Raw genomic sequence first — 15,138 nt, 5'->3', positions numbered from 1 at the left:
TGATCTAACCGCCATTCAGGATAGGCTGACTTGTTTCCATAGTGACAAACAAAGAAACTACTGATTCCCACTCAGATCTGTACAAGCAAAATCCCACATGAATGGATTGTTTTGAACAGATTGTTCAAATATAAGGAAGAATAACATGTATTTTAAATAGATTATACCTAAAATGTGACTTTTCTATTGTTTCTCAAACACGTTTAAAAGATCTGACTGCTCAAAGAATTACATCTAAAATACTGTAATGAATTTAGAAAAATGTCTTTTTGATGTAAACACACACATATTAAAATATTTAAATTTTGTTACTCCTTTCATATCTATTCTTTGAACATTTTGAAAAATATTCTCTTTCTACTGCTCTCTGGAACAGGGCAGATAAAAAGTTAATTGTAACAAAGTGAGAGAGTGGCATGGACATATATACACTACCAGATGTAAAACAGACAGCTAGTAGGACACAGCGCAGGGAGATCAGCTCGGTGCTTTGTGACCACCTAGAGGGGTGGGATAAGGAGGGTGGGAGGGAGAGGCAAGAGGGAGGGGATATGGGGTCTATGTATATGTACAGCTGATTCACTTTGTTAAACAGCAGAAAATAACACAATGCTGTAAAGCAATTATACTCCCATAAAGATGTTAAAAAAAGTTAATTGTAATAAAGTGGGATATACTAGATACCTCTAACACTATTAAAACAGTTTAATTTTTCAAAATAAAAAGAAAACCCTATTTTTTTTATAGAACTATTAAAGAAATGCTTGGATAGAACAAATAAAGACATCTGTAGGGCTGATATATTAACCAAAAGACATTTATATTCATATTCTTATTTTCAGAATGTGAAAACCCAATTCTTGGTTATTGGATAGTAATAGTAGTCATAACTATAGTCCTCAAAAACTCAAAGACACGATTCTGTGCCTTTTGTTGCTGACTACGGGGAAAAGAAAAGCTTCAGTAATGTCTTGGCAGAGGCATAGGAAGAAAATTTACTAAGTTTCACATTTTTTAAAGGAACTGGATGAGGGGGAGGTTGCAACTTGAGGATCAAGGATATAAAGAACACAGAAACTATAACAACCACCAACTGTCTGCCTCCTCTCTTGTTAATGTCAAGCTGCACACCCTAACCCCACCCCCGTGTCTCTCTCCCTCTGTCTCTCCAAATGGTATTTCAGTCATGTGCAGGTGGAAACAGTCTACTGTCATAGATAGGGTTCTTCTTTGTTTTGTTCTCTTTTATTTTAACAATTAATAATGCTTTAAAGCATGCTCCTTTTAAAACACAACCCCCATCTCCCCAACTGGATGTGCTTTGTCAAATAAGACAGAGTAGCTCAATTTGGTGCCCAAATTCCTACGAGTATAGCACCCTGCCCCTGTTATTTTGCATACAGCAATGGAAAAGAATTCCTTTTAACATACCTAATCCAGAAGGCACAGCTTCCTCATAGTTTTACAGGAAAGGAAAGAGTAGAGGATGCAGTGTGGAAGGCAAGTTGGAACCTGATGGCAAGAGACCCTAAATGCTCAAACTTAGGGGTCTGAGTCTGCTATCTGGGGAACAGGGAGTCTGACTCAAGTTTCTTAGTGTTAACATTCCCTGCAAAGATAGGGTCAGGAGCCAAGGACTGGGGGCCTGCTGGGACTGTGATTGTGTGAACGGAGCTAAGCATGGAAACAAGACAGTACACAGGCAGACACTGCACTGGGTGCTGAGACTTCAAGCCTGAGTGACCAGCAGAAAGATACTGAAGCAGGTAAATATGGACGTCCATAAGAAGGTGCGAGAGAAAATCCGGCAGGCAAGTTCCATCCGAGATGAAAGGCATGTGAGGCAGCAACTAGGAGGTCTCAACCAGTGAGTATGAAATGCGTGATCTGTGCAGCTCTAAGGACATCCACAGAGGACAGTCCAAATGACTCTGTTCTCAACAGTTCTGAAAATGAGAATGAATTTGATGAGGATAGGAATTGTCTGGACCAAGCTAAGGAACAGAAGCTTTATGTATTAAAATACAATGTCTTACAGATGTGTGAAACAAGAAGTGTGAGTATATGTAACTAAACTGACCCACAAAATGAATAACTACTTTCAAAAAGAATACAAAAAGAGACCAATTTGGTACAGGTTCTAATATCTTTTATTCCATGAATTAGAAGATAATCCCTATAAAGTCATGGCATGATTGTTTTTTGGCAACATTCTGTGAACAAAAATGTGGTTATGTGGAGATGTGGATTTCTGAGGTCAAGGAGCTTGGCACAATAGCCTAAAAATCAATTTTTAAAAATTTAAATTGGGATGAATTATAGATTTCTAGTGATGAATTGTTCAGACTTTTAGAAATAACATTTTAATATTTATTTAAATTACCAATAGGGAAAAAAGTGAAGCCTTATCTTTAGATAGAAGGAGGAACAAGACTATTTTAATTTCTATTTCATGTATTATATAAGATGGAAGTATTTTAGAGTAAGAGTAATTATATGAAAGGCCATATTTTCAACAGAAACTAAAAGGTAAAGAACTGAGTTATTTGCAGTGAGGTGGATGGACCTAGAGTCTGTCATACAAAGTGAAGTAAGTCAGAAAGAGAAAAACAAGCAGCAAATGCTAACACATATATATGGAATCTAAAAAAAAAAAAAAAAAGTTAGATGAACCTAGGGCCAGGACATGAGTAAAGATGCAGACATAGAGAATGGACTTGAGGACACGGGGAGGAGGAAGGGTAAGCCGGGACAAAGTGAAAGAGTGCATGGACTTATAAATACTACCAAATGTAAAATAGATAGCTAGTGGGAAGCAGCCGCATAGCATGGGGAGATCAGCTCGGTGCTTTGTGACCACCTAGAGTGGTGTGGGATAGGGAGGGTGGGAGGAAGACGCAAGAGGGAGGAGATATAGGGATATATGTATACGTATAGCGGATTCACTTTGTTATAAAGCAGAAACTAACACAGTATTGTAAAGCAATTATACTCCAATAAATATGTTAAAAAAAGAAAAAGGTAAATAAATTTTTCTTCTGGCAACCACAGAGAAAGTCTGTAGAACCTCGTTATTATAAGCTACATTCACCTCTCTGCTCTCCTCCCCTCCTTCCTCCATAGTTACAACTTGAGGCCACAAGAAACAACACTACTGTTGTTTCTCCACTTACCTGTTAACAGGATCTATATTTTCCTTCTCTGACAAAGTGTTTTTCTAAATATATGAGAAAAAAATATCAGTTTTCTATATTCCATGAATATAAAATCATAGGGGACCCTGCCTCATTACTATTTTTACCGTTTTTCTTCCAAATATGCTGTCTCTAAAAAAAAAAAAAAAAAAATCAGGCTCCAAGAAAAAGTAGGAAAACAATACAAAAGATAATCCCCATGACCAATCCTATACTCCCCCCTAAGATGCTGTAATCATCAATGCATAAAAGACCCCTCTCAAAGCATAAAGAATATGGGTGCTGCACTCTAAACACAACAATACCTTTGTGGCCAATGGCCTGTTTGTAGGTAGGCAATCAGACCTTCCCAAATTCAGAATAATATTTAAGGAACCAAATGAGATACTGGTCACTTCAAACGTGAAATTAAGCACAGTAAACAACAAAGAAACCTACCTAAAGTTACTTATGAGACCTTGGTCTTTTCCTCTTTAGTTTCTATATGTGGGTGGTTAAAACACTAAAGAGTCTAAAGAGATGTGGAGCGTCAAGAACTGGTAATTCCCTTTTATACTCAAGAAAGGACTAATAACTTCCTATTTAAACAAACTCATGCAACAATAGGCCCAAGAATGCAGTGGGAGATGGAGGTCCATCTGGGGTCAGTCCTAAGTCAATACAGGAGTCATTTCCAGGAACTGGAAATGGACTAGAATGCTGACTTTACAGCTTCTTGTTTTCCACTTTTTGTGACAGGAGGCTCACTTTTCACAAGGCAACTAACTATTCAACTGTTTGACAGCTCAAGATGTTTTCTAATGTTGAGTCAAAATCCATTTCTCTGTAAACATTGGTCCTCGTATTTCCCTCTAAAAATTAAAAACAAAGCACCTCTTTGACTTGAAAGGTTTTCAAATATCTGAAGACAGAACTTCTCTAAGTCTTCCCCTATTCGGGTCAAATCTTCTTAATTTTTCAAACATTCCTAGTATATGTCATTGTTTCCAGATCCTTCACTATAATTCCCCTTCTTCAGAGAGCCCTCCCTCTCCCCTTCACAGCTAAACTTCTAAAAAAAGTTGACTTCATTTGCCATTTGCATTTGTCACCTTCTCGTCCTCAATCTATTGAACTCTGGTGTCTGTCTCCAGCATCCACTCAAATTCGATCTTGCTAAGGTCTCTGATGCCTTTTTATAGTTTTTGTCTTATTTTGACTGCTTAGCACATTAAACACAGTTGAACAATTTAGTTTTTTTTCTTTTTTATTAACAACTTTATTGGAGTATAATTGTTTTACGATGGTGTGTTAGCTTCTGCTTTATAACAAAGTGAATCCGTTATACATAAACATATATCCCCATACCTTTTCCCTCTTGCGTCTCCCTCCCTCACACCCTCACTATCCAACACCCCTCTAGGTGGTCACAAAGTACCGAGCTGATCACCCTGTGCTACGTGGCTGCTTTCAACTAGCTATCTATTTTACGTTTGGTAATGTATATATGTCCATGCCACTCTCTCACTTTGTCCCAGCTTACCCTTCCCTCTCCCCATATCCTCAAGTACATTCTCTAGTACTTCTGCGTTCTTATTCCAGTCTTGCCCCTAGGTTCTTCATGACCATTTTTTTTTTAATTTTTTAGATTCCATATATATGTGCTAGCATAAGGTATTTGTTTTTCTCTTTCTGACTTCACTCTGTATGACACACTCTAGGTCCATCCACCTCACTATAAATAACTCAATTTCGTTTCTTTTTATGGCTGAGTAATATTCCATTGTATATATGAGCCACATCTTCTTTATCCATTCATCTGTTGATGGACACTTAGATTGCTTCCATGTCCTGGCTATTGTAAATAGAGCTGCAATGAACATTGTGGTACATGTAAATTTTTGAATTATGGTTTTCTCAGGGTATATGCCCAGTAGTGGGATTGCTGGCTCATATGGTAGTTCTATTTGTAGTTTTCTGAGAAACCTCCATACTGTTCTCCATAGTGGTTGTATCAATTTACATTCCCACCAACAGTGCAAGAGGGTTGGCTTTTCGCCAACCCTCTTCAGCATTTATTGTTTGTAGATTCTTTGATGATGGCCATTGTGACTGGTGTGAGATGACATCTCATTGTAGTTTTGATTTGCATTTCACTAATGATTAATGACGTTGAGCATTCTTTCATGTGTTTGTTGGCAATCTGTATATCTTCTTTGGAGAAATGTCTACTTAGGTCTTCTACCCATTTTCGGATTGGGTTGTTTGTTTTTTTGATATTGAGCTGCATGAGCTGCTTGTAAATTTTGGAGATTAATCATTTGTCAGTTGCTTCATTTGCAAATATCTTCTCCCATTCTGAGGGTTGTCTTTTGGTCTTGTTTATGGTTTCCTTTGCTGTGCAAAAGCTTTGAAGTTTCATTAGGTCCCATTTCTTTATTTTTGTTTTTATTTCCATTTCTCTAAGAGGCGGATCAAAAGGGATCCTGCTGTGATTTACGACATGGAGTGTTCTGCCTATGTTTTCCCCTAAGAGTTTAATAGTGTCTGGCCTTACATTTAGGTCTTTAATCCATTTTGAGCTTATTTTTGTGTATGATATTAGGGAGTGTTCTAATTTCATTCTTTTACATGTAGCTGTCCAGTTTTCCCAGCACCACTTACTGAAGAGGCTGTCTTTTCTCCACTGTATATTCTTGCCTCCTTTATCAAAGAAAAGGTGACCATATGCGCATGGGTTTATCTCTGGGCTTTCTATCCTGCTCCATTCATCTATACTTCTGTTTTTGTGCCAGTACCATACTGTCTTGATTACTGTAACTTTGTAGTAAAGTCAGGGAGCCTGATTCCTCCAGCTCCGTTTTTCGTTCTCAACATTGTTTTGGCTATTCAGGGTCTTTTGTGTTTCCATACAAATTGTGAAATTTTTTGTTCTAGTTCTGTGAAAAATGCCAGTGGTAGTTTGATAGGGATTGCATTGAATCTGTAGATTGCTTTGGGTAGTAGAGTCATTTTCACAATGTTGATTCTTTCAATCCAAGAACATGGTATATCTCTCCATCTATTTGTATCATCTTTAATTTCTTTCATCAGTGTTTTATAATTTTCTGCATACCGGTCTTTAGTCTCGTTAGGTAGGTTTATTCCTAGATATTTTATTCTTTTTGTTGCAATGGTAAATGGGAGTGTTTTCTTAATTTCACTTTCAGATTTTTCATCAGTAGTGTATAGGAATGCCATAGATTTCTGTGCATTAATTTTTTATCCTGCTAGTTTACCAAATTCATTGATTAGCTCTAGTAGTTTTCTGCTAGCATTTTTAGGATTCGCTATGTGTAGTATCATGTCATCTGCAAACAGTGACAACTTTACTTCTTCTTTTCCAATTTGGATTCCTTTTATTTCTTTTTCTTCTCTTATTGCTGTGGCTAAAACTTCCAAAACTATGTTGAATAATAGTGGTGAGAGTGGGCAACCTTGTCTTCTTCCTGATCTTAGTCGAAATGGTTTCACTTTTTCACCATTGAGGATGATGTTGGCTGTGGGTCTGTCATATATGGCCTTTATTATGTTGAGGTAAGTTCCCTCTATGCCTACTTTCTGGAGGGTTTTTATCATAAATGGGTATTGAATTTTGTCGAAAGCTTTCTCCGCATCTACTGAGATGATCATATGGTTTTTCTGCTTCAATTTGTTAATATGGTGTATCACATTGATTGATTTGCTTATATTGAAGAATCCTTGCATTCCTGGGATAAACCCCACTTGATCATGGTGGATGATCATTTTAATGTGCTGTTGGATTCTGTTTGCTAGTATTTTGTTGAGGATTTTTGCATCTATGTTCATCAGTGATATTGGCCTGTAGTTTTCATTCTTTGTGACATCTTTGTCTGGTTTTGGTATCAAGGTGATGGTGGCCTCATAGAATGAGTTTGGCAGTGTTCCTGCCTCTGCTATATTTTGGAAGCATTTGAGAAGGATAGGTGTTAGCTCTTCTCTAAATGTTTGACAGAATTTGCCTGTGAAGCCATCTGGTCCTGGGCTTTTGTTTGTTGGAAGATTTTTAATCACAGTTTCAATTTCAGTGCTTGTGATCGGTCTGTTCATATTTTCTATTTCTTCCTGGTTCAGTCTCAGAAGGTTGTGCTTTTATAAGAGTTTGTCCATTTCTTCCAGGTTGTCCATTTTATTGGCATAGAGTTGTTTGTAGTAATCTCTCATGATCCTTTGTATTTCTGCAGTGTCAGTTGTTATTTCTCCTTTTTCATTTCTAATTCTATTGACTTGAGTCTTCTCTCTTGTTTTCCTGATGAGTCTGGCTAATGGTTCATCAATTTTGTTTATCTTCTCAAAGAACCAGCTTTTAGTTTTATTGATCTTTGCTATCGTTTCCTTCACTTCTTTTTCATTTATTTCTGATCTGATCTTTATGATTTCTTTCCTTCTGCTAACTTTGGGGATTTTTGTTCTTCTTTTTCTAATTGCTTTAGGTGTAATGTTAGGTTATTTGAGATGTTTCTTCTTTCTTAAGGTAGGATTGTATTGCTATAAATTTCCCTCTTAGAACTGCTTTTGCTGCATCCCATAGGTTTTGGGTCGTCGTGTTTTCATTGTGATTTACTTCTGGGTATTTTTTGATTTCCTCCTTGAGTTCTTCAGTGATCTCTTGGTTATTAAATAGTGTATTGTTTAGCCTCCATGTGTTCGTATTTTTTACAGATTTTTTTCCTGTAATTGATATCTAGTCTCATAGTGTTGTGGTCAGAAAAGATACTTGATATGATTTCAATTTTCTAAAATTTACCAAGGCTTGATTTGTGACCCAAGCTATGATCCTGGAGAACGTTCCATAAACACTTAAGAAAGCGTATTCTGTTGTTTTTGGATGGAATGTCCTATAAATATCAATTAAGTCCATCTTGTTTAATGTATCATTTAAAGCTTGTGTTTCCTCATTTATATTTTCATTTTGGATGATCTGTCCACTGGTGAAAGTGGGGTGTTAAAGCCCCATACTATGATTGTTTCTGTCAATTTCCCCTTTTATGGCTGTTAGTATTTGCCTTATGTATTGAGGTGCTCCTATGTTGGGTGCATAAACATTTACTATTGTTATATCTTCCTTCTTGGATTGATCCCTTGATCATTATGTAGATTCCTTCTTTGTGTCTTGTAATAGTCTTTGTTCTAAAGTGTATTTTGTCTAATATGAGAATTGCTACTCCAGCTCTCTTTTGATTTGCATTTGCATGGAATATCTTTTTCCATCCCCTCCCTTTCAATCTGTCTGTGTCCCTAGGTCTGAAGTGGGTCTCTTATAGACAGCATATATACGGGTTTTGTTGTTGTATGCATTCAGCCAGTCTATGTCTTTTAGTTAGAGCATTTAATCCATTTACATTTTAGGTGATTATCAATATGTATGTTTCCATTACCATTTTCATAATTGTTTTGGGTTTGTTATTGTAGGTCGTTTCCTTCTCTTGTGTTTCCTACCTAGAGAAGTTCCTTTAGCATTTGTTGTAAAGCTGGTTTGGTGGTGCTGAATTCTCTTAGCTTTTGCTTGTCTGTAAAGGTTTTAATTTCTCCATCAAATCTGAGTGAGATCCTTGCTTGGTAGAGTAATCTTGGCTGTAGGCTTTTCTCCTTCATCTCTTTAAATATGTCCTGCCACTCCCTTATGGCTTGCAGAGTTTCTGCTGAAAGATCAGCTGTTAACCTCATCGGGATGCCCTTGTATGTTATTTGTTGTTTTTCCCTTGCTGCTTTTAATATTTGTTCTTTGTATTTAATTTTGCATAGTTTGATTAATATGTGTCTTGGAGTGTTTGTCCTTGTATTTATTCTGTATGGGACTCTCTGTGCTTCCTGGACTTAACTATTTCTCTTCCCATATTAGGGAATTTTTCAACTATAATCTCTTCAAATATTTTCTCAGTCCCTTTTTCTCTTCTTCTTCTGGTACCCCTATAATTCGCATGTTGGTGCGTTTAATGTTGTCCCAGAGGTCTCTGAGACTGTCGTCAATTCTTTTCGTTTTTTTTCTTTATTCTGCTCTGCAGTAGTTATTTCCACTGTTTTATCTTCCAGGTCAGTTGTCGTTCTTCTGCCTCAGTTATTCTGCTATTGATTCCTTCTAGAGAATTTCTAATTTCATTTATTGTGTTGTTCATCATTGCTTGTTTGCTCTTTAGTTCTTCTAGGTCCTTGTTAAACGTTTCTTGTATTTTCTCCATTCTACTTCCAAGATTTTGGATATCTTTACTATCATTATTCTGAATTCTTTTTTAGGTAGACTGCCTATTTCCTCTTCATTTGTTCGGTCTGGTGGGGTTTTACCTTGCTTATTTATCTGTTGTGTGTTTCTGTGTCTTCTCATTTTGCTTAACTTACTGTGTTTGGGGTTTCCATTTCACAGGCTGCAAGTTTGTAGTTCCCATTGTTTTTGGTGTCTGTCCCCATTGGCTAAGGTTGGTTCAGTGGGTTGTGTAGGCTTCTTGGTGGAGGGGACTAGTGCCTATGTTCTGGTGGATGAGGGTAGATATTTTCTTTCTGGTGGGCAGGTCCATGCCTGGTGGTGTGTTTTGGGGTGTCTGTGGCCTTATTATGATTTTAGGCAGCCTCTGTGCTAATGTGTGGAGTTGTGCTCCTGTCTTGCTAGTTGTTTGGCATAGGGTGTTCAGCACTGAAGCTTCCTGGTCATTGAGTGGAGCTGGGTCTTGGCGTTGAGTTGGAGATCTCTGGGAGATTTTCGCCGTTTGATATTACATGGAGCTGGGAGGTCTCCTGTGGAGCAATGTCCTGAACATGGCTCTCCCACCTCTGAGGCACAGCCCTGACACCTGGCTGGAGCACCAAGAACCTGTCATCCACATGGCTCAGAATAAGAGGGATAAAAAGAAAGAAAGAAAGAAAGAAGATAAAATAAAATAAAATAAAAAAGTTATTAAAATAAAAATTAAAAAAAATTTTAAGTAATAATAAAAAAAATAAACAAAGAGAGCAACCAAACCAAAAAACAATCCACCAATGATAACAAGCACTAAAAACTATACCAAAAAAAAAAAAGACAGAGAGAACCCTACAACAAATGGTAAAAGCAAAGCTATACAGACAAAATCACACACAGAAGCATACACATACACACTCACAAAAAGAGATAAAGGGGGAAAAATATATATATATATATATATATATATATACATATATATACATATATATATATATATATATGGTTGTTCCCAAAGTCCACCTCCTCAATTTGGAATGATTTGTTGTCTATTCAGGTATTCCACAGATGCAGGGTACATCAAGTTGATCGTGGAGATTTAATCCGCTGCTCCTGAGGCTTCTGGGAGAGATTTCCCTTTGTCTTCTTTGTTCGCAGAGCTCCTGGGGTTCAGCTTTGGATTTGGCCCTGCCTCTGGGTGTAGGTTGCCTGAGGGCATCTGTTCTTCACTGAGGCAGGACGGGGTTAAAGGAGCAGCTGATTCGGAGGCTGTGGCTCAGACAGGCTGCGGGGAGGGAGGCGTACGGAGTTCGGGGCGAGCCTGCGGCAGCAGAGGTCAACATGACGTTGCACCAGCGTGAGGCGCGCCATGTGTTCTCCCGGGGAAGTTGTCCCTGGATCACGGGACCCTGGCAGTGGTGGGCTGCACAGGCTCCCGGGAGGGCAGGTGTGGCTAGTAACCTGCGCTTGCACACAGGCTTCTTGGTGGCTGCAGCAGCAGCCTTAGCGTCTCATGCCCATCTCTGGGGTCCGTGCTGATAGTCGTGGCTTGCGCCCGTCTCTGGAGCTCCTTTAAATGGTGCTCTTAATCCTCTCTCCTCACACACCAGGAGGCAAAGAGGGAAGAAAAAGTCTCTTGCCTCTTCAGTAGCTCCAGACTTTTTCCTGGACTCCCTCATGTCTAGCTGTCGTGCACTACTCCCTTCAGGCTGTGTTCACGAAGCCAACCCCAGTCCTCTCCCTGGGATCTGACCTCCGAAGAACGAGCCTCAGCTCCCAGCCCCCACCTGTCCTGGCGGGTGAGCAGGCAAGCCTCTTGGGCTGGTGAGTACTGGCCGGCACAGATCCTCTGTGTGGGAATCTCTCCGCTTTGCCCCTCCGCACCCCTGTTGCTGCGCTCTCCTCCATGGCTCCGATGCTTCCCCCCTCCACCACCCGCAGTCTTCGCCCATGGAGGGGCTTCCTAGTATGCGGAAGTCTTTCCTCCTTCACAGTTCCCTCCCACTGGTGTAGGTCCCATCCCTATTCTTTTGTCTCTTTTTTTTTCTTTTGCCCCAGCCAGGTACATGGGGAGTTTCTTGCCTTTTGGGAGGTCTGAGGTCTTTTGCCAGCATTCAGTAGGTGTTTTGTAGGGGTTGTTCCATGTGTAGATGTATTTCTGATGTATTTGTGGGGGAAAGGTGATCTCCATGTCTTAACTCTTCCGCCACCTTTAAGCTCCCTCTGTCAACAATTTAGTTTTAATTTTTAAAAAATTTTGGATAGGATTTTATTTTTTTGGAGCAATATCAAACTTACAGAAAAGTTATATATATAAGACCAAGACTATTGTTTCTTGAACCATTTGAGAATAAGCTGCAGACATACTGCCCCATTACTCTAAATAACTTAGTATATATTTCCCATAAACAAAGACATTCTCTAAAATTCCCCCAAATCAGAAAATTGATTGATACATTATTAGTTGCCCACTATTCCTCAGACCTCACTCAAGCTTCACTGATTATCTCAATGTTCCTTATGGTAAAATCATACTACACAATGTTCAGAATCACACAGTTTATTTTAGTTATCCCCTCATTTATTTCACTTTAGAACAAGTTCCTCAGTCTTTCCTTGATATTGATGCCTCTGACGTTTGAAGAGTATAGGCCAGTTATTTTGTACAACATCTCTCAATTTGGGTGTGTCTGCTTCCTCATAATTAGATCCAATAAGTCCTGATGTTTATTGGTAAAGAATAATATTTAGAAACCAAGTCCAGATGCTAGGTGTGCTCATTACTGTTAACAGTGTTGTTGCTAGCAGGCCCTCTCAGTGAATAGAACTAAAGAATATGTGCACTATATACATGCATACACACACATATCACACATGTAAATTAATATTTACATATGCATGCATATATGTTGAAAACTTATTCAAGTTCACCCTGACATTACCAGTTCCAATCCAACAGCACAGGTTTCCTCTTAATATTCCCCCTTCCATAATTATAACTCCCTTCTCTGATGGTGAGAACCCTGCTATTATCCTTTACTTCTCTGACTAGTCCCCCTCTATGTGACCAATCTCCCCTCACTGCTGCTGGCCCCCCTTACCTAAGTGGAGGCCTCCCTTCCTCCAAATGAACTCTAAGATCTTGAGCTAGGCTGCTGTTGCCACCCACATGTGTGGATGTCTCCTCACTCTGCTTGTGTTCTGATACACTATGAGGGGTCACTCTGCCATGAGGAGCCCTCCTAACCTCATTTGAGCTCTGACACCTATTCTAACACCCAGGAATCAGGTCAGCCTCCCACATGATATCATCCTGCTCAGGAATCATGACTGCCAGGCTGCCCCCCTATACAGATCCGCCTCACCCTGCTTGGCTTCCAGTGCTGCAGCCTTACTCACCCTCTGGTGTGGATGCCTACTTTTTACGGTCCCGCCCAGTGGCTTTTGGACTGTTCAGTTCAGGAAGGGAAGGAAAAAGATGAGGACGAGAAAGCTCCTTCCTTTTTTCCCTTGTTAATGGTGGTAAAATACACATAACATAAAATCTACTATTTTAACCATTTTAAAGTGTACAGTGCAGTAGCATTACGTACATTCAGATTGATGTGCAACCATCACCACCAACCACCTCCAGAATTTTTTCATTTTCCCAAACTGACACTGTATACCCCTTAAACACTAAGTCCCCATTTCTCTCTTGCCCTAGTTCCTGGCAACCACCATTGTGCTTTCTGTCTAAGAACTTGACATGCTAGGTACCTCATGTAAGTGGAACCAAATAATTATTTTTGTCTTTTTGTGACTGACTTATTTCACATAGCTTAATGTCTTCAAAGTTCATCCATGTTGTAGCATGTGCAGAATTTCCTTCCTTTCTAAGGCTGAATAATATCCCTTTGTATGTACATGCCATATTTTATCCATTAATCTATATTCATGGACGTTCAGGTTGTTTCCAACTTTTGGTTAGTGTGAATGCTGCTATAAATATGGGCGTACAAATATCTGCTCAAGTCCCTGATTTCAATTCTTTTGGTATATACCCAGAAGTGAAATTGCTGGATCATATGGTAATTCTATTTTTAATTTTTTGAGGAACTACCATACTGTTTTCAATAGTGGCTGTACCATTTACACTACCAGTAATACAGTAATATACTAGAGTTCCAATTTCTCAACATCCTTGACAACAATCAGTTCTGTGTTTTTGATAATAACCATCCTAATGGATATGCAGTTGTATCTCACTGTGGTTTTGATCTGCATTTTCTAATAGTTAATAATGTTGAGCATCTTTTCATGGTTATTGGACATCTGTGTATCTTTTCATGAGAACAGTCTATTCAAGTCGTTTGTCTGTTTTTGAATAGAGTTGTTTGTGGTTGTTGAGTTTTAGGAGTTCTGTATAATTCTGGATATTAGTCCCTTGTTAGATACATGATTTGCAAATAGCTTCACCCATTCTGTAGGATGACTCTTCATTCTGTTGATAGTGTCTTTTTTTTTTTTTTTTTTGCGGTACGCGGCCCTCTCACTGTTGTGGCCTTTCCCGTCGCGGAGCACAGGCTCCGGACGCACAGGCTCAGTGGCCATGGCTCACAGGCCTAGCCGCTCTGTGGCATGTGGGATCCTCCCAGACTGGGGCACGAACCTGTGTCCCCTGAATCGGCAGGTGGACTCTCAACCACTGTGCCACCAGGGAAGCCTGATAGTGTCTTTTGATGAACAAAAGTTTTAAGTTTTGATGAAGTCCAATTTATCTATGTTTTTCTTCTGTCACCTGTGCTTTGGTGTCATAATCAAGAAATCATTACAAAATCCAATGTTATGAAGATTTTCCCCTTATTTTGTTCTAAGAGTTTTATACCTTGAACTCTTATGTTTAGGTCTTTGATTTTTTTAAAAATTGAAGTACAGTTGATTTATAATTTTGTGTTAATTTCAGATGTACAGCAAATTGATTCAATTTTATATATACTTATATATGTTAATATATAACTATATATTCAAATTTGTATGTTAACATATATATATATACTCTTTTTCAGATTAGGTTATTACAGGATACTTGTAATAGGTTATTACAAGATATTACAGTTCCCTGTGCTATACAGTAGGTCCTTGTTGTTTATCTATTTTATATATAGTAGTATGTATTTGTTAAGCCCAAACTCCTAATTTATAACTTCCCACTTTCCCCTTTGGTACACAAACAAGTTGATTTTCTATGTGAGTCTGTTTCTGTTTTGTAAATTGTAATCGTTTATTTGTATCATTTTTTTAGATTCCACATATAAGTGGTATCATGTGATATTTGTCTTTCACTGTCTGACTTCACTTAGCATGATAATCTCGAGGTCCATTCATTGCTGCAAATGGCAATATTTCATTCGTTTGTATGGCTGAGTAATATTACACTATGTCTGTGTATGTATACACATACACTGCATCTTCTTTACCTATTCATCTGTGAATGGATACTTAGGTTGCTTCCATGTTTTGGCTATTGTAAAGAGTGCTGTAATGAACATTGGGGTGCATGTATCTTTTTGAATTAGAGTTTCATCTTTTCCTGATATATGCCCAGGAGTGGGATTGCTGGATCATGTGGGAACTCTATTTTTAGTTTTTTAAGGAATCTCCATACTGTTTTCCACAGTGGCTGCACCAATTTACAATCCCACCAACAGTGTAGGAGGGTTCCCTCTTCTCCACACCCTCTCCAGCAATTTA

The 15,138-nt window shown here is 38.6% G+C and overlaps 1 protein-coding gene across 4 annotated transcripts in view; it reads right to left on the bottom strand.

Moving 5' to 3' along the window:
- PTPDC1 (protein tyrosine phosphatase domain containing 1) overlaps positions 1-15,138 on the bottom strand; it is a gene marked incomplete at its 5' end in the record, with an annotated part of 88,829 nt that overhangs the window by 18,209 nt on the left and 55,482 nt on the right. The window lies entirely within an intron of this gene.

The sequence above is a fragment of the Mesoplodon mirus genome (genome assembly GCF_964341445.2).
Source record: "Mesoplodon mirus genome assembly, chromosome: 1".
Lineage (NCBI taxonomy): Eukaryota > Metazoa > Chordata > Mammalia > Artiodactyla > Ziphiidae > Mesoplodon > Mesoplodon mirus.
This window is presented reverse-complemented; position numbering and strand designations above follow the sequence as displayed.